The sequence below is a fragment of the Pavona decussata genome, unplaced genomic scaffold, assembly GCF_977016875.1.
Source record: "Pavona decussata unplaced genomic scaffold, jaPavDecu1.1 SCAFFOLD_84, whole genome shotgun sequence".
NCBI classification, from domain to species: domain Eukaryota; kingdom Metazoa; phylum Cnidaria; class Anthozoa; order Scleractinia; family Agariciidae; genus Pavona; species Pavona decussata.
In genome coordinates this window covers 5085001-5104678 of record NW_028145502.1, presented here as the reverse complement: position 1 = coordinate 5104678, position 19678 = coordinate 5085001, and the positions used below count along the sequence as shown (strand labels likewise).

General features: G+C 39.0%; 1 protein-coding gene and 1 pseudogene across 2 annotated transcripts in view; one reads left to right on the top strand and one right to left on the bottom strand.

Annotated features, from left to right (window-relative positions):
- The window catches only part of LOC146475584 (uncharacterized), an 873425-nt gene that overhangs the window by 243127 nt on the left and 610620 nt on the right, over nt 1–19678 (top strand). The window lies entirely within an intron of this gene.
- Nucleotides 3039–19678, bottom strand: part of LOC146475601 (ras-like protein rasD) — a 20323-nt pseudogene continuing 3683 nt past the window's right edge. The window contains exons 2-8 of the transcript XR_014865892.1: nt 16960–17195; nt 15838–15933; nt 14491–14722; nt 11721–11816; nt 7001–7228; nt 5969–6064; nt 3039–3860 (exon numbers count right to left, since the gene is read on the bottom strand). The product of XR_014865892.1 is annotated as a ras-like protein rasD (transcript). The remainder of the gene's footprint in view (nt 3861–5968; nt 6065–7000; nt 7229–11720; nt 11817–14490; nt 14723–15837; nt 15934–16959; nt 17196–19678) is intronic.

Here is a 19678-nt window from a genome sequence, read left to right as displayed (position 1 = left end):
GCCCAAAAACAACGAGTTCTTTGAGGTTCATGGGAGTTCGACTCTTTAAGCCAGATTTGTCGTACCAAAAATACATGGAAATCAAGTGCTGCAGCTAGAAAAGAAATTCGTAAAGGTTAAGTTTTCGTGTCTCTTACAAAAACAGCAAAAGATTATTTGTGTCAAAGCTAAAAACTTGGATCGGATTGATATTTGTTTGGCTGAGAAACTGAAATCAGTCGACATGGCGACCAAGTGCTTTCACCTCGTTACTTCTTCTTACAACGGACGATAACCGAGCATAACAGTGTCCTTTAGATGGGAGAAAGGAGCAGGTCAAATTCAGTGGAAGAAATTACTCTGCAGGTCCCTTCTTTGGATAGACCGTTTGCTATTTTTGTCAATCTATGTTCGTGTGATTTTCAAGGAGCAGGAAGCTTCACAACGCAGGTGAACAATTAATTGATGTCTAACCTTAATTTTTATCGTTGTTAGTTTGCTCCTGAATTAAACTTGTATTCTCTCTTAATTACATCTGTTTAATGGTAACTCTTCTCGTCAGTTTTGTTTGTTTTGTACGCTACGAAAAAAAAAATGATTTGTTTGTTTCGGCTTGCTTACGGTGACTGTTTTATGACTGTTTTACGAATTCCTTGATGGTTTTAAGAAAATTTTGCCCTCCAAGCGTAATTGCAATGATTCCTCGTAGATTAAGGATTAATTTTTACTTGTAATTTCGAAGTCTTCGCAAATTTCCCCTGTCGAGCAATTTGGGAAACTTTTAAAATGCGCTTCAAAATTAATCCATAATTCTACTCGGCCTCGTGAGAATAATACTACATGTTATACAGGAGAGTAAGGAAAACCATCTCAGTAGAACTGACATTCTAAGCTGCATGATTATGTGAGTGGGTGGGAGGTGGGGGGGGGGGGGGGGGGCAGAAAAAATATCAAAATATTTTGTATACTGTAAGTAAATATCGGGATGGGCTATTTGTCGAGTTAAGGCCCGTTTTCAACATTTGCCCAACATTTGCTTAGCAAAAAAGTTGAACGGATGTTGGGTAAATGTTGGATGAATGGAGTGTTCAAACTGTTGATTCTGAAGCTTAAATAACGCCTAATTTAACTTCATTTAACGCTTTATTTAATTTAACTTTTTAATTTAACTTTCCTTTAACTTTTCTGGTGAATTCGTTTGTGTTTGGGGATTATTTTACAGTTTGGGACATTCTTTGAAATCACTGTTAGACGGAGTCAAGGCACCAGACTTGGATTTAGACCGTAAGCTACCGTAGTCCGGTCAGAGGCGATTTGTGGTTTATTCATGTACAGTTAATGCCCCATGATTTGCAAACCTTAGTGAATGCTTCGTCGTCACAAATCCCCATGTACTTAGCTTGGCTGGCAATGGACTTTTTCTGTTTCCGATTGCACGATCGCTTCCTTTTTTAGAGAGCTGGTGATTTTGAAAATGGATACGGGGCTTGGGTCCGAGGTCAAATTAACTCTACCCGACCTGGTACAGTCAGTTTCATGTACAGCATTTACCCCATCCCCACAGCGACATCTCGGCCAGCTCCATTATTATGAGCGACCAATGGCGAGGAAAATCAGCTATAAAGGGAAATCCTGAGGGTCAATTTTCGTGTCTTACAATAAACAACAGGAGATTATTTGTGCGAAAAGCTAAAAACTTGGAACGGATTGATATTTGTTTGGTTGAGAAACTGAAATCACTCACGGCGAACACGTGCTTTCACCTCGCTACTTCTTCCTAACACGAATGATAACCGAGCATTAAAGTGTGCTTTTTATGGGAGGAAGAAGCAGGTTAAATTCAGTGCAAGGAATTAATCCGCAAGTTCCTTCTTTGGACCCACGGTTTGCTATTTTTATCGATCTGTAATCGTGTGATTTCCAAGCGGTTTTCAATATTTTTAAGAAATTATTGCCCTCTATATTATCAACACGTAATCGCAATGAGTCCTCGTACAATTGAAGATTAATTTGCGAAAAACTTTGAAAATACGCGTAAAAATTAATCCTTAATTCTACTCGGCTTCATGGGATTTCATACACATACTAGGTCACTCACACACTGACTTGTCAAAGGCTGTTTTGATACCAAGCTATATTAATCCCGTTTACTTAACTAAGAGAACTGGTCATAACAAGTTTTTTCGAGGATCCACCTTGTCTGGGGTAGGGGTTATAGAACACACCACCTATTCTGTGAACATTACCAACACAATTTTATTGGCTTTAAAATTTGAGTAATTACGTTGACACAGAAATATTCAGCTAGCAAGAGTCAGCATTGCTAGATAAACAAGAAAAGTGAGGTTCTAATCTCATCGTTATTTTTACTGCTAAGTAGAGGAGTGGCTATGCAATAAAGAGACCATCTTTTGAGGTTGAGGAAGGGGAGTGCAGGCAGAGGTCACCATCTATTATGGGGTTTGGTCTTTCCTAATGCTGTTCTTATCTTATCCGCAATTTTAAACGTGAGTCATCCAAACTAATCATATAATCTCAACAATGCACAGCCTCCAACAACTTAAAATTCAACGCCAATTCTGCTAACTCGAATTATTTTTGTTTCCCTCCTGAGTTGAAGTCATCGGGATTCTACTGTGACTCCAAAGCTTGCTATGAGGAATTTTCATTAATCATGGTGTGTTTAAGCTCAATGTGAACGCCGCCAAAATTGTTGTCTCCAACAAAATCGTTGTTGACTGTGAGTATTCTTTTTTTTTTTTTTTTTCCAGGGATGGTTAAGTGGAGCGCGCGCAAAAAAAAAAAAAGAGAAAGAAAAAAAAAAAAGCGTCGCCTCGTGGGAAGCAATTTTCACGCTGGCTCGCTTGACTACCCCCAAGAAAAAGCAAGGGTCTACTCGCAAATTAAATCATCGAGCTAAATTGCCTGATCACAGAGCATTCAACCAACATACGCTGGTCCAGCATAATGGAGAGCAGAGTGCCAAACATTCTTACATCGAAAATATACAGTAATGTTGGAACATTTAGCTGGGGCTTCAAACACACTAACGACAATGCTGTCAGGGAATTATTTATTTATTTCCGCAAGTCTTCTGTCGGTACATGTTATATCGAGGAAAATCGAAATAATCTACTTTGCAGTTCAATGTTGACTTGTAGGTAATTTTGGCCCGTGTTTCTGAGCCGGCGTAAATGAGTCTTACTCAGAATAAACCCAACCAGCAATAAGTCTCCTGCTACTGATTTTCAGGTACCATTAATTTTGTTGACCAGGAAAAAAAAAAAGAAGAAAAGAAAAGTCCGGCTAAAGACGAGACACTATAATTTATAAAACAAAGACTAAATTTGAAGATAGCTACTGCCCATAAAGATCCGTAAGAAAGGCAAGTTCTGATATCGTAATGTGAAAGCAAGCTGCGTAGAATGTCGGCTACTTAGACCACATACAAACTCTCCTTTCCTAAAGTTGCTCGCAGAGATGTTAACTCGCCCAAAATGTCAAAATATGCCCGTATAAAAGAAGTACCTGTCTTTACATAAACAGATGCAATAATGCGACACTCTCAAAAGTAAAAAGTGACTTGTATGTAAAATTGGAGCAATGGCATGGGCGACTTAACTCCACTAAGGAAGAATTGCCATGTAGGACAAGTAACCGGTTACTATGTCTTGTCAGCAATGAAATATGAATAGCCTTTCCTAAATGTAAACTACAAAACAAATCCTATTTAAATGCTAATCCTAGAGTAAAAGACATTGTTCTGGTTTGGCCGGTTTGCTCCCAGGATTTCTGGGTACTGTTCTTTCTAACAACGATGGCTGAATTCGCTGTATCTGTTGCATCATCAGTTGGAATGATTGCTCGACATTCAGGCCAGTCTAAAGAAAACACAAAACAAATGTTAGAGCAGCGGCAGTGCTGTGAACACAGCAACACCAAGGCTGCTTTCAAGTGAATAACACAGTTAAATCAGGCATGTTTCCAATTGTCAACACCTATATGAATGCTGCTTTTAAGCGTGAACACTGCCATACTCGCGATCGTATAAGGCCTGTTTTTCAAGTACAAACCTATATCAAGGCTGCTTTCAAGCGTGTTACAGCTACATCTCATTGTTTTCAAGTGTGAACAGAACTATAAGAACGCTGCTTTCAGTTGTGAAGAGAACACAGCTATATCAGTGCTATTTTCAAGTGTAAACACAAATATAAGGAAACTATCAGGGGTACATGTATTTCCAGAGCAGGGTTTATTCTAAAGGATGGCATTGCCGGGTCACCGTAAATAAAAACAAACAGGCACATACAATTTGCAGAAGTGTGTCAAACGTGGCGCTCAAATTTCACCAAGGCGGGCTATGTTACCGCAAAAAAGAGTCTTACAGACTAAATGCATCATACCTTTGGGAGCAAGGGTAATATTTTGAAATCGTTTTTTCACCACACTTGAAAAACGCCACATTACAAATTTCATCTGGCATCAAAGCAACCTATAAAAGTGGGGTTGGGTATATTCGTTATAAGTTACACTGTATGTGCTGGTCACTGGGTATAGATGTTAACGATACTGTTATAAAGTTAGCCTGCGTAGCAGTCGTTTCCTTTTCCTTTAAGCCAAGCGGGGCAAGCGCGCGAGGGCATTGGGATAAATTGAGGAAAAAAGTAGGAGCGGGGGAGGGGGGAGGGGCAGGGAATGAAAGGAAGCGTTTCCTTTCCTTTCCCCCCCCCCCCCCCCCCCTCCCCGCGCTCCTACTTTTTTACTCCTTTTTGCCCAATGCCCTCGCGCGCTTCCCTTGGCTTGAAGGAAAAGGAAACGACTGCTACACAGGCTATTATAAAGTCTGAAAACTTGCATGGATTTAACATAGAACACGTCCGTTTCTCATAAGCATTTTTCAGATCCGTTTCTACCAACTAGTGATCGCTACTTGTGTTTACTGTCCCATTGTGATTAGAGTTTCAATGTTTGTTAGATGATAAAAATTGTCGGTAATGGAAAAATATTTACGACGCAATTTTTTTGGGTTAAATTAGTTAAAGGAATTTTATTTGGTGTTGATAACACCTTGTTCACCTTCCTTTGATGAGTTTCTACCAGACTTGACCTTTAACCAATCCTTTCCAGGAAATAACTATTGCTACTATTTTTAATCAATTTTAGTTTATATTCTTGGGTTCTTTTACCACATTAATGGCAGTTGATGTTACCTTTAAAAATGAAGATATCCGAATAACGATATCTGTACTTTTAAGATGTTTGAAAGTAAATACTACGATTTTACGGTGATTATGAAGGTAAATATCCATTGTGGTAATTCTGCTACCGGCCACATACTGAATACGGTGTATATAATTTAAGTGATAAATTGGACACTGTGCACGTTAAAATAATACTTTTTCGGAAATAATTATTAGGAAAAACATCACAGGTCTCAAAGAGGTTATGTATTAACTTTAGAGACCATGTTTTACATAACTGGGTACCGGGAAATTACATAATCTGAGGTCTGAAATAGAGTCAGGATTTGAGAACCAGACGGTGCAACCTCACAAAAAAATTGTAACGATCAGCCACACTAACAGCAGGCTCATCTTCACAAGGGTTTCTGTTCTGCAGCCAACTGAAAATGTACCAACAGCTAACCACGTTATCAGCCACAGATCATGATTTTCCGTTTACAGTAACTTTCCCCAAGACCTCTTTGGACTTGGCTCCATCGACCTGATATCACTATTAAAGGGTTTCTGTTGCCTAATGCTACAAGATATTCTGAGACTTCTGATGTGAAGGATGCGTTAGGTGCTGTATATGAAGTTGTTTTTTTTTTTGTTTTGGGTCACATGTAGGATTGAGAATACGTTTTGGGTCATTTTTGGACCACGAGGTTGTTCTGGAGTATTGTATTTTGTTTTGGAAAAGGATTATACAGTTACTTGGAACCAACGTCGCTTTAGTAATCATTCCACCTTGTAACAGTGTCACCTACCTTGGCTGATGTCTCAATTAATGGGATGTTCACATCAGATAAATTGCAGTATTCTAACACTTCATCTTTCATTACTTCTCTTTCCTCTTCTAAATCCTAGAATGAGAAATCGGAAGTGTGTATCAGTCATCTTGACCCCTTAATTGGTTAAAGGGAAGCAGGGACCAGGGGAATCAGAACTCATTTGGGTTCCCACATACATGTATGTTGGATCTGTCTTGAGTTACATGGTGTCATTTCCAGCACGCATGCATGTAGCATGTTAATCAGGTGTACAGCGCTGCACATTTATCATATTATTTATTTGCATTCTATCTTTTTACACTTGGTTATTGATTTTTTTATTTATTTTTTCTTGTAATATCAGATAATTTACGGTAGGCCAGCAACTCAGTCATAAAAATAAAATAAAATAAATAAATAAATAAATCACTTCATTTAAGTGTCAATGTATTTGGTGCAGAGCACTAATTGGGGACACTTTCCAGATCAAATTAGAATTTAGAAGCGTTGGTTTTTGAGGAAAAGGGAAAACCAGAGCACCCGGGGAAAAACCTCTTGGAGCAAAGACAAGAACCAACAACAAACTCAACCCACAAATGACGCCGACTCTGGGAATTGAACCCGCGCCACACTGGTGGGAGGCGAGTGCTCTCAGCACTGTGTCATCCCTGCTCTCCAGAAATTGTATATGTACATGTATAGCAAAAACAAATGTAAGATTTTTTCAACACACTTGATATTAGGTACATGCAATTTGGCCACTGTAAAGAGATTTGAGTAACTGATGTTTTAACCGTGAGCCTTTTGTGATTCCCTCTTACATGTACAAAGGACTAACACTGGAAACATCAGCACTTGAATCTCTTTACATATGAATGGTGTCTGAATCACCTGATTAACTCTATTGATAAAAAAAAAACAAAAAACATTCATTTCCAATCCTTACTGTACAGCACCATTGTTTCTTAAGAAAGTAGAGGTACATGTAAATCACCCATCAATGTACATGACTTGTATAGAAGAACTTACCTACTTATTTCCAACAATGACCATCGGGATAGCTGAAGTGAGTTGATGATCTTGGATGATCTTGCTTCTGAGATCCTGGAGTTTGTGCCAACCGGATACAGAATTGATGGCAAACAACACTAAGAATGCATCACCGGTCGCTACTGATGAATCACGGAATGAGCTGTATTCTTCCTGCCCTGCTGTATCAACTATCTCCACATCATATAATTTGCCATTATATTCAATCTGCATCAAAAGATTGTAGAATTAAAATAATTACTAATTTTATAAAACTGGTGAGGCCATCACCTTTGTCCATTTACAAGAGTAACATCACAGCTGTCATTTATTTTACAAATTTTGGGTTAAATTCTGCAAGAGGTGTCTGAAATCTACAATCGAAGGGGTGAGTGGAAAAAAGCCCTAAGTGACATCTGATCTTATGTCAAATTCTCCTTTGCTCATACAAGGAAGAACAAGGGAATTTACTTGGAGAATTAGGCACTCAATCAGATGTCACTTAAGAGCGGCTGCCTGTAAGAATCGAGAACTGCATTTCAGCGACCACTTGGTCGAATTTCTGATATTTTGTCTGAAGATACCCTTGGATTAACTATTTTCGAAAATCATATTTTTAAGTCCCAAGGTATTTTATTTTTTGAGAAAATTGCAAGAGTTTGAAATGCAGCCTAGGTGCGGTCACGGGCCGATGAAAACCGCGAAAATTTAGGTCAAAGAACGAAGCCCCGTTCACGGTGTAAAATAACCCAATGAACTTGAAACTTTACACAAACCTAGACCAAACATCTCACAAGAGAATAAATACAATAAACATTCCAAACTCGCTGGCTGCTTTCTAAAGCATGCAGATTTGTGTACGCTACTCAAAATGGCCTTGAAACTTATGCTTATTTTCATTGAAATAAAAGTGTTTCTGGTATGCCATTTTCTCTAAATTAAATCTCATATCTCGAAAGACGAAGAAAAGAACTTTACTTGTTTCAAGTTTCAAGCTCTGATTCAAACTCTTTCCTACTCAACGAAGATCGAATATGCGTGCGATACTTGCGGCTCGCAATTCACGTCACAAATTATGAGATCAGAACCGATTCATAAACACTTGACATCTGGAGCCCGTGAATGTTTCTCTAAAACAAATCAGACGGACTGAAGACAGCCATTCAATGTTTCTCGATCCCAGATTTCTTTCCTACTCTGCTCTAAAATAATATAGTTATTCCGGTCAATTAGCCTACGAAACATGTGCAACAAATTTGCATACCGTTTCGATGTCGCAGGAAAAAGTAGTGCAAATCATACTTTACAGCTCCTTTATCTTCTTAAATGAAGTAGTCGATCAGTAAAATGGAGAAAAGCGTGTGACTTTGTTCCTGTCGTGTTGTTTTGAGTGTTCGTGTTTAGCAGCGACGGCTCAAATCAATAAGCCAATGTGACACTTAACAACTGTAACTCCATATTCATTTTGCTGATGTGGGTAACGCGCACGTGATCCTGGCCAGGCACTTGCGCGTTCAGGGCTCTTTCAGAAAAGTACTGCTTGTGGACCAAGCTACGACTACCCTGTCTACCGTGGTGATGATGACCTTGACGAGCTTAAGGACTGTTCAAGAGAATTAAGAGCCCACCTTTCCAGCCTTTGTTTTTTCCGCGAAAAAAATCGACGTTCAAGTATTAGTGTCAGTTTTTGGTTTTTTGACTTACAGTAATGCAGATCCTGGAACGTGGATATTTTGCGAAAAATCTATCCATAACCACCATTCCCACAATTAAAAATATACAATTTGTAACTTTGAGGGTATCAGAGTAGTGAGTTCCCCACCGACCAATCCAACCCCCCCCCCCCCCCTCCCACCCCCATCTCCCTGGCGATAAGCGTCAATTGGGATTATTTTTTACTTTCCTAAACCGGTTTTCTCGTTGTTCCTGCGGTGTCTTTCAATTTTCGAGAAGATAGAAATCTTGCCAGCCTTGGTCTGTCTGGTGATGGCCACGAAAACTAACTTATTGCTAGCGCAAGCGGGTGAGGGTCGTGAACTACCTTATTACTAGCACGTGCGGCTGAGGGCCGTATTTCGCCTATTCATTTTCCTATTTCAGATCTCATGTTATTATTTTTTTTTTCACATAGTTGAAAGAAACTGGCAGGAACAGAGAGAAAACGGTCTAGGAAAGTAAACAATAACCACAATATTATTGACGCTTATAGCTAGGGGGGAGGGGGAAGGTCGGGTTGGTGATCGGTGGGGAATTCACTACTATGCTCTCAAATATACAGATTTCATACTTTTAATTGTGAGGATGGTGGTTATGATTTTTCTTTTTTTTCGCGAAAAAAATCGACGTTCCAGGGTATGGGTATGTGTAATTGAAGTTAAAAATCGAAATGACACTTATACTTGAATTTTTTTCGCGGAAAAAAGAAATCAAAGCTGGCAAGATGGGCTCTTGCATCTGTTGTACAGTCTTTTAGCTTGACATGGTTTTCATCACCAGGGTAGCCATACCTTGGCCCACAAGCAGTACTTTTCACTATTTACAGTTTCTAAAAGCGCCCTAGCCTGTACGCGCAGAATTGCCTGTGCGCGTTACCCACGTCACCGAAGGGAATATCGAGTTACAGTTGTTAAGTATCACATTGGCTTATTGATTTGAGCCGTCGCTGCTAAACACGAACACTCAAAACAACACGACAGGAACAAAGTCACACGCTTTTCTCCATTTTACTGATCGACTTCTTCATTTAAGAAGATAAAGGAGCTGTAAAGTATGATTTGCACTACTTTTTCCTGCGACATCGAAACGGTATGCAAATTTGTTGCACATGTTTCGTAGGCTAATTGACCGGAATAACTATATTATTTTAGAGCAGAGTAGGAAAGAAATCTGGGATCGAGAAACATTGAATGGCTGTCTTCAGTCCGTCTGATTAGTTTTAGGGCCCAATATGTGATGTTTGGAAACATTCACGGGCTCCAGATGTCAAGTGTTTGTGAATCGGTTCTGATCTCATAATTCGTGACGTGAATTGCGAGCCGCAAGTATCGTACGCATAGCACGCATATTCGATCTTCGTTGAGTAGGAAAGAGTTTGAATCAGAGCTTGAAACTTGAAACAAGTAAAGTTCTTTTCTTCGTCTTTCGAGATATGAGATTTAATTTAGAGAAAATGACATACCAGAAACACTTTTATTTCAATGAAAATAAGCATAAGTTTCAAGGCCATTTTGAGTAGCGTACACAAATCTGCATGCTTTAGAAAGCAGCCAGCTAGATTGCAATGTTTATTGTATTAATTCTCTTGTAAGATGGTTGGTCTAGGTTTGTGTAAAGTTTCAAGTTCATTGGGTTATTTTACACCGTGAACGGGGCTTCGTTCTTTGACCTAAATTTTCGCGGTTTTCATCGGCCCGTGACCGCACCTAGGCCGCATTTCAAACTCTTGCAATTTTCTCAAAAAATAAAATACCTTGGGACTTAAAAATATTATTTTCGAAAATAGTTAATCCAAGGGTATCTTCAGACAAAATATCAGAAATTCGACCAAGTGGTCGCTGAAATGCAGTTCTCGATTCTTACAGGCAGCCGCTCTTAAGGCTTTTTTCCACGCACACCTTCAATTACATGTACATGTATGGAGGCAATGTAACCCAACACCATTGGAAAAGACAAAATAATCAATTGGCAGTCAATAAGCACATAAACTTTGCTGCAGTGCATGTATGTGCTAAAGCTGCATTGTACAGTATGTATACCTATTATAATTCAGAGATTTGTCGATAATGTTAAATACCCTCTGCAAACATGGTTAACTTTGAAATTTGTTGCATACTACACACCTGAAAATGCTACAGTATGCTGGAAATGTAACCTACAGTACATGTACAGCTATCAGAGCACCTTTCATGTACAGGTGAACATGACTGTTAATGAAACGATAAAAAAAATATCAAAAATGTAATTATTTAATTTACACATCCAATCTGTGTATGTATGTGGTGTTAAATCAAGTATATTCTGTAGTTCAAGTAGAAATATCCTGGGTACCCACAAGGTGCGGTGCTGCAAACATGGTTAACTTTGAAATTTGTTGCATACTACACACCTGAAAATGCTACAGTATGCTGGAAATGTAACCTACAGTACATGTACAGCTATCAGAGCCCCTTTCATGTACAGGTAAACATGACTGTTAATGAAACGGTAAAAAAATATCAAAAATGTAATTATTTAATTTACACATCCAATCTGTGTATGTATGTGGTGTTAAATCAAGTATAGTCTGTAGTTCAAGTAGAAATATCCTGGGTACCCACAAGGCGCGGTGCAGAGGAGTTTTTGTTCTGCAGCCAACTCAAAATGTACCAACAGCTAGCGACGTTATCAGCCACAGATCATGATTTTCCGGTCACAGTAACTTTCCACAAGACCTCTTTGGACCTGGCTCCATCAACCTGATATCACTATTAAGGGGTTGATGTTGCCTAATGTGACAAAATATTTTGAGACTTCTGATGTGAAGGATGCTTTGAGTGCTGTATATGAAGTTGGTTTTTGTTTTGTTTTGGGTCACATGACCTACTAGGATTGAGAATACGTTTTGGGTCACTTTCGGACCGAGGGGTTGTTCTGGAGTATTGTATTTGTTTTAGAAAAGGATTATACAGTTACTTGGAACCAACCTTCGGTAATCATTCCACCTTCTAACAGTGTAACCTACCTTGGCTGATGTCTCAATTAATGGGATGTTCACATCAGATGAATTGCAGTATTCTAACACTTCATCTTTCATAACTTCTCTTTCCTCTTCTAAATCCTAGAATGCGAAATGAGAAATTAGGAAGTGTGTATCAACTATCTTGACCCCTTAATTGGTTAAAGGGAAGCAGACACCAGTGGAAACAGAACTCATTTGGGTTCCCACATACATGTATGTTGGATCTGTCTTGAGTTTCATGGTGTCATTTCCAGCACGCATGCATGTAGCATGTTAATCAGGTGTACAGCGCTGCACATTTATAATATTATTTATTTGCATTCTATCTTTTTACACTTGGTTATTGATTTTTTATTTATTTTTTTGTTGTAATATCAGATAATTTACGGTAGGCCAGCAACTCAGTCATAAAAATACAATAAAATAAATAAATAAATAAATCACTTCATTTAAGTGTCAATGTATTTGGTGCAGAGCACTAATTGGGGAAACTTTCCAGATCGAATTAGAATTTAGAAGCGTTGGTTTTTGAGGAGAAGGGAAAACCGGAGCACCCAGGGAAAAACCTCTTGGAGCAAAGACAAGAACCAACAACAAACTCAACCCACAAATGACGCCGACCCTGGGAATTGAACTCGGGCCACACTGGTGGGAGGCGGGTGCTCTCAGCACTGCATCATCCCTGCTCTCCAGAAATTGTATAAATTATGTACATGAATACAGTACCGCCTAGAACTATAGACCCATTTGCCGCGTCGTTGCCGCGGGACCTACACGCGGGTTTCCCTCGGTATTCCCGCAGTAGGACGTTTTTTTTCCTCGGTTTGGTTGCGGTATGGCTCCAAAGTTGCCGCGGGAAAGTTCACCTAGGTAAAACCTCGGTAAAGAAAGGACGCGGTAGAGTTTGAATACGCTTTTGTCTCCTTTGCTTTGTGTTTTGGTTCGTCAGCTTCTAATGGCAAAATCGCACGAAAGAACATTAACTAGGGATGACGATCATGTGCGATACACATACGATTCTCGGCCCTTGAAGGCTTGAACCATTTGAAGAAAATGAGAATCCGTATTCGAGTATCCGACCACATTTGAAAAATCCTCTGAGGAAGATTCTGATTTAATATATCAAAACTTGGTATACCCAAAATATTTGAAGACTTCTTGTAGACAATGCGCAATATTCACTATCGAAGCTTCGAAGCGTGCAGATTTGCTCCAGAAAACAAGCAAACTTGAATTTTCGACACAGTCTGTGGAGTTCCGTTTGCCGGACCTTTTAAAATCATTTATAAATTGAAAACAAATAATATTTCGGCATGTTTTGTGCCGCTCAGCGCCCGAATAATAATTGCAATTCCAACACATTGTCGGTCATTGTCAATCGGACTCCTGACGTGACAAGCTGTTTGATGCAACACGGCAGTGTTCCAGAATGTTAGTCCGCTGTTTACTTTGTATTTTTTGCCAAGTTATTTCAATTTTGAGTTAGGAGAAGCAAAAGAAAAAAAACTGACCCACGAAATTTACGGATTATAAAACATATGTTCGCGCGTGACGGTGTTATTGTAACTTGACACCCTTGTGTCGACTTCGCAAATTTTGTCGCTTGTGTCTACAGTCTATTTAAAACCTCTTTCTTTCAAAATGAACTTGGCACTGCAACAAGATAATATTCCCTCTCAATATCCGATTTTTTAGAACACAAGCTTGCCCTAAAATTCAGGAGATATTTTTAGCAGCAGTTTGGTCGGACACGTACAAAAAAAGCTGACGAATGGTTCCCACGAGTGCAAAACAAACGTCAAACTTGCTCCTATGCAAATTACGGTTAATTTACAAGACGTTTGCCCCGTCGCTTGTATCGAAATGAACAAATTAAGAAAACTTAATCTTAAAGAAGGGATTTTTTATGACAATTCAGCGAACTCTCTTTCGTAAACTTACACTGAGTGTTTTGAAAAGTAGGTAAATCAACGTACACGTATTTCACTAAACATACCCTCGGAGATACATGTAACAAGCCTCTTTCAAGTGTTAAATTGTTACTTACTTTTATTATCTCTGGAAAGACGGAATACAAACATTTGCCGAGGCAAAGATTCAGGATTTCAATATTTGAATTATTACGCGAACTACCCAACGCCATTTTGACTTCAAATTACTCCTTCGATTAAGCACCGATTCTTCGCACCTCGAACACTTGCAGTATAAATGTCTTCACTCACGCTCACGCTAACGCTTATTTTAGAAATGCAACCAGTCCTCATTGTTCTTTCCCGCGGCACGCCTCGTCTTTTCGCCCGCGGCAAATTTACCGCGGCACACTGTACCTCGTCTTCACCGCGGAACGACCGTGTTTTCACCTAGGTGGACGCGCGGCCACTACCCGCGGTAAAGACGAGGTATGCCCTAGTCCCGATGGGTCAATAGTTCCAGGCGGTACTGTAGCAGAAACAAATATAACATTTTTCCAACACACTTGATATTAGGTACATGCAATTTGGCCACTGTAAAGAGATTCGAGTAACTGATGTTTCAACCGTGAGCCTTTTGTGATTCCCTCTTACATGTGCATGTACAAAAGACTAACACTGGAAACATCAGCACTTGAATCTCTTTACATATGTATGGTGTCTGAATCACCTGATTAACTCTATTGATAAAAAAAAAAACAAAAAACATTCATTTCCAATCCTTACTGTACAGCACCATTGTTTCTTAAGAAACTAGAGGTAAATCACCCATCAATGTACATGACTTGTATAGAAGAACTTACCAACTTATTTCCAACAATGACCATCGGGATAGCTGAAGTGAGTTGATGATCTTGGATGATCTTGCTTCTGAAATCCTGGAGTTCGTGCCAACCGGATACAGAATTGATGGCAAACAACACTAAGAATGCATCACCTGTCGCTACTGATAAATCACGGAATGAGCTGTATTCTTCCTGCCCTGCTGTATCATCTATCTCCGTGGACATCATATAATTTGCCATTATATTCAATCTGCATCAAAAGATTGTAGAATTAAAATAATTACTAATTTTATAAAACTGGTGAGGCCATCACCTTTGTCCATTTACAAGGGTAACATCACAGCTGTCATTTATTTTACAAATTTTGGGTTAAATTCTGCAAGAGGTGTCTAAAATCTACAATTGAAGGGGTGAGTGGAAAAAAGCCCTAAGTGACATCTGATCTTATGTCAAATTCTCCTTTGCTCATACAAGGAAGAACAAGGCAATTTACTAGGAGAATTAGGCACTAAATCAGATGTCACTTAAGGCATTTTTCCACGCACACCTTCAATTACATGTACATGTATGGAGGCAATGTAACCCAACACCATTGGAAAAAAAAATAATCAATTGGCAGTCAATAAGCGCATAAACTTTGCTGCAGTGCATGTATGTGCTAAAGCTGCATTGTACAGTATGTATACCTATTATAATTCAGAGATTTGTTGATAATGTTAAATAACCTCTGCAAACATGGTTAACTTTGAAATTTGTTGCATACTACACACCTGAAAATGCTACAGTATGCTGGAAATGTAACCTACATGTACAGCTATCAGAGCACCTTTCATGTACAGGTGAACATGACTGTTAATGAAACGGTAAAAAAATATCAAAAATGTAATTATTTAATTTACACATCCAATCTGTGTATGTATGTGGTGTTAAATCAAGTATATTCTGTAGTTCAAGTACCCACAAGGTGCGGTGCAGAGGAGTTTTTGTTCTGCAGCCGACTTAAAATGTACCAACAGCTAGCGACGTTATCAGGCTCAGATCATGATTTTCCGGTCACAGTAACTTTCCACAAGACCTTTTTGGACCTGGCTCCATTGACCTGATATCATTATTAAGGGGTTGATGTTGCCTAATGCTGCAAAATATTTTGAGACTTCTGATGTGAAGGATGCTTTGAGTGCTGTATATGAAGTTGGTTTTTGTTTTGTTTTGGGTCACATGACCTACTAGGATTGAGAATACGTTTTGGGTCACTTTCGGACCGAGGGGTTGTTCTGGAGTATTGTATTTGTTTTAGAAAAGGATTATACAGTTACTTGGAACCAAACTTCGGTAATCATTCCACCTTCTAACAGTGTAACCTACCTTGGCTGATGTCTCGATTAATGGGATGTTCTCATCAGATGAATTGCAGTATTCTAACACTTCATCTTTCATAACTTCTCTTTCCTCTTCTAAATCCTAGAATGAGAAATCGGAAGTGTGTATCAGTCATCTTGACCCCTTAATTGGTTAAAGGGAAGCAGGGACCAGGGGAATCAGAACTTATTTTGGTTCCCACGTACATGTATGTTGGATCTGTCTTGAGTTTCACGGTGTCATTTCCAGTACATGTACGTCTACATGTAGCATGTTAATCAGGTGTAAAGCGCAGCACATGTACATGTTTACTGCACCCTAGACTGTTTTTTGTTGTTTTTTTCTTGCTTTGTGTACATGTTTGTGCGTGTGTCCTATCTGGTTACGCTGTTTTTTTTTTCCTTTTATAATTTAATTGCATCCTATCTATTACACTGGTTTATTCATTTATTTATTTATTTATTGTAGGCCAGCAACTCAGTCATAAAAATACAATAAAATAAATAAATAAATAAATCACTTAATTTAAGTGTCAATGTATTTAGCGCAGAGCACTACATGTAATTGGGGACACTTTCTAGATCAAATTGGAATTTAGAAGTGTTGGCTTTTGAGGAGAAGGGAAAACTGGAGTACCCAGAGGAAAACCTCTCGGAGCAAAGATCACAACTAACAACAAACTGAACCCACATACAGTGTATGACACTGAGTCTGGGAATAGGACCCGCGGATTGCTGGGAGGCGAGTGCTCTTAGCACTGCGTCATCCTTGCTCCCTTGAAATTGTACATGTACATGTATAGCTGAAACAAATGTAAGATTTACCAACACACTTGATATTAGGTATATGTAATTTTGCCACAGTGACTGTAAAGAGATTTGAGTACTGACGTTTCGAGTGTAAACGCTTTGTGATTCCCTCTTACATGTGCATGTACAAAGAACTAACACTGGAAACATCAGCACTTGAATCTCTTTACATATGAATGGTGTCTGAATCACCTGATTAACTCTGTTGATAAAACCAAACATTCGTTTCCAATCCCCACTGTACAACACTATAGTTTCTTAGGAAACTACATATGTACATGTAACTCACACATCAATGTACATGTATAGAAGAACTTACCAACTTATTTCCAACAATGACCATCGGGATAGCTGAAGTGAGTTGATGATCTTGGATGATCTTGCTTCTGAGATCCTGGAGCTCGTGCCAACTGGATACAGAATTGATGGCAAACAACACTAAGAATGCATCACCTGTCGCTACTGATGAATCACGGAATGAGCTGTATTCTTCCTGCCCTGCTGTATCGATCTCCACATCAAAGTGAAATAATTTTCCATTACAATCATTTCAATCTGCATTAAAAGATTGTAGAATTAAAATTAATAACTAATTTCATAAAACTGGTGATATCATCACCTTTGTCCATTTACAAGAGTAAGTGTATCACAGCTGTCATTTATTTTACACATTTTGGGTTAAATTCTGCAAGAGGTATCTGAAACCTACAAATATGTACATGTATGGCACTCTCATGTATGGAGGCAATGTAACCCAACATACTAAGAAATTAGAAAAAAATTATCAATTAGTAGTCGATAAGCACATAAACTTTGCTGCAGTGCATGTCTGTGCTAAAGCTGCATTGCACAGTATGTATTCTTATTAAAACTAATGCCCTCTGCAAACATGGTTAATTTTCAAATTTGTTGCACACCACACACCTGAAAATGCTACAGTATGCTGGAAATTTAACCTACATGTACAGCTATCAGAGCCACTTTTATGTACAAGTGTACATGACTGTTAATCAAACGGTAAAAAAAATTATAAAAAAATGTAATTATTTAATTTACACATCCAATCTGTGTACATATGGTGTTAAATCAAGTATATTCTGCAGTTGAAGCAGAAATAACCTGGGTACCCAAAGGGTGCAGAGAAGTCAAATTTAATGTCAATCGCGGCTAAATTCACTGCGAAATTGCACAGCAAATTAAGTTTGTTGATACAAAAACGTGATCGAACAAAGCATCATGAGATCTTACAATGCGTCTGTTGAAAGATTATCCCCAAGACACAAGGCGCATGCATCAATGACTGAGATATATCCAAAAGTGCACGCTAATGAGATTCATGAACTGTATGATAAGGTGTCCCCTAACCTTAATTCTCACGAAAACACACATAATTCTGTCAAACATGAAGTCATATGAAAACGACAAAAAGGCCTGTTTTATATGAAGTACCAAATTCAGGGTTGGGTGCATAATTTGGGGGTGCATCATCGTAGCTTACACACAGGCGACCATTGCCAGCTACGTTATCTTTCGACAACGCCCTGTGGGGCACCAAGCCTTAAGGTCTCCAATGGGTCCTGGTGGGTCCACAGAAATCATTTTCTAGAATAAACCTCTTAATTACAGTACACATTAGCAACAGACATGTGTAAGACTTTACAAAACACAAAATTAATAGTTTTGCTTGTCTCTCACTACAGATCACTCTCCACAACTCAGATGCATACCTCCTTTCTATATGTTTCCTCTAACACCGAAAACAATGTATGTGGAAAGAGTAACAAGACTGTCTTGTCTGACATGGTTTAGTTCACAACGTGGTTTAATACATGTCCCACCAGATTATAATAGGATCCCATCAAGAAAAGAAGAAAATGAAAAGAAGACCATACATGTACAAAGTGTTGTTTTTGTGGTTAGGAACTGTTAGTGAAAACTAGAGAATTATAAGCTGATGTAGAAAATGAGGTTAAGTTTTAAATGTACATGTACATAGCCTGCGAGCAAGCTCTCTTGGGGGTGGGGGGCAGGAGGGAGAAAGAGGAGAGAGCTTGCAACGATGTCTCAGGAATTTGAATGCCGCCCCCAATACTCCCCGCGGCTCCCTGCTGTCCTAGCTGTCAGAATTTGGCCAATAAGCGCAAACCGAAAATAATAGCAAACGTAAACAACCATGTGAAAGGTACAATATACACTTCGAAAGACGGGAATCCTTGCTGACAAAAACTATAGTTTCTCTGATCGAGTATGCTTACCGAGTGCCACAAAACTCAGAAAATTTAGTGAAGGATTTTACTTAATTGTGAGCACACTAAAAGCCGATTGACCAAAAGGTCGAGGACACAAATCAAATGTCGTCTCAAGGGTCAAGCGAATCTTGCCGACTGCAGTATCAACGCCACAAAGCTACTGGACATAAAAAATGTCGAAAACTTGACACGGTCCGGCCAGGGAAAAGAGAAGCAGTGCAAGGAAATCGGAAGGATCTCAATTTTGCAGCCGGGTTACCGAGAACGAGGACGCAATTCTCAATATCGACAATGTGGTTTCACTGGAACACTCAACTCGTGTGAAATTTGTGATGTTGTGAACGAATAGCAAAGCCGCAGACGAGAGAGTGCCAGATCAAAAGGAAATCATTTCGCTTCTAAAGAACGTTGCCCTAAAAAACTGGCAGTTCGCTGCTAACGCCGTACCGAAGCACTCAGAATTGAGTCAATATATTCAGAAAGCTTTAATTTGTGGCGTATTAAAGCTGAAAGATGTTCATATTTTTTTCGGCTGAGCCAAACACCAAACAAAAGCTTAAATTTGGCCTCAAACTTGTCCCAAATCTCGTAGGTAAAACTGCAAGAACATCGCTACTTTGAATTAAAGCATAAGCAGCTTGACTTTGCTCGGGTTTTAGTTCCAGAGAAAACCTAAGTTATTTAGAGAAATTCTCGCAACCTTCACAAATAGAAACTCCGCCACCATTTTTGTGTTGTCAACACGACGCACGCGAAGAGCAATGACGTAAGCACCAAACTCAATATCCA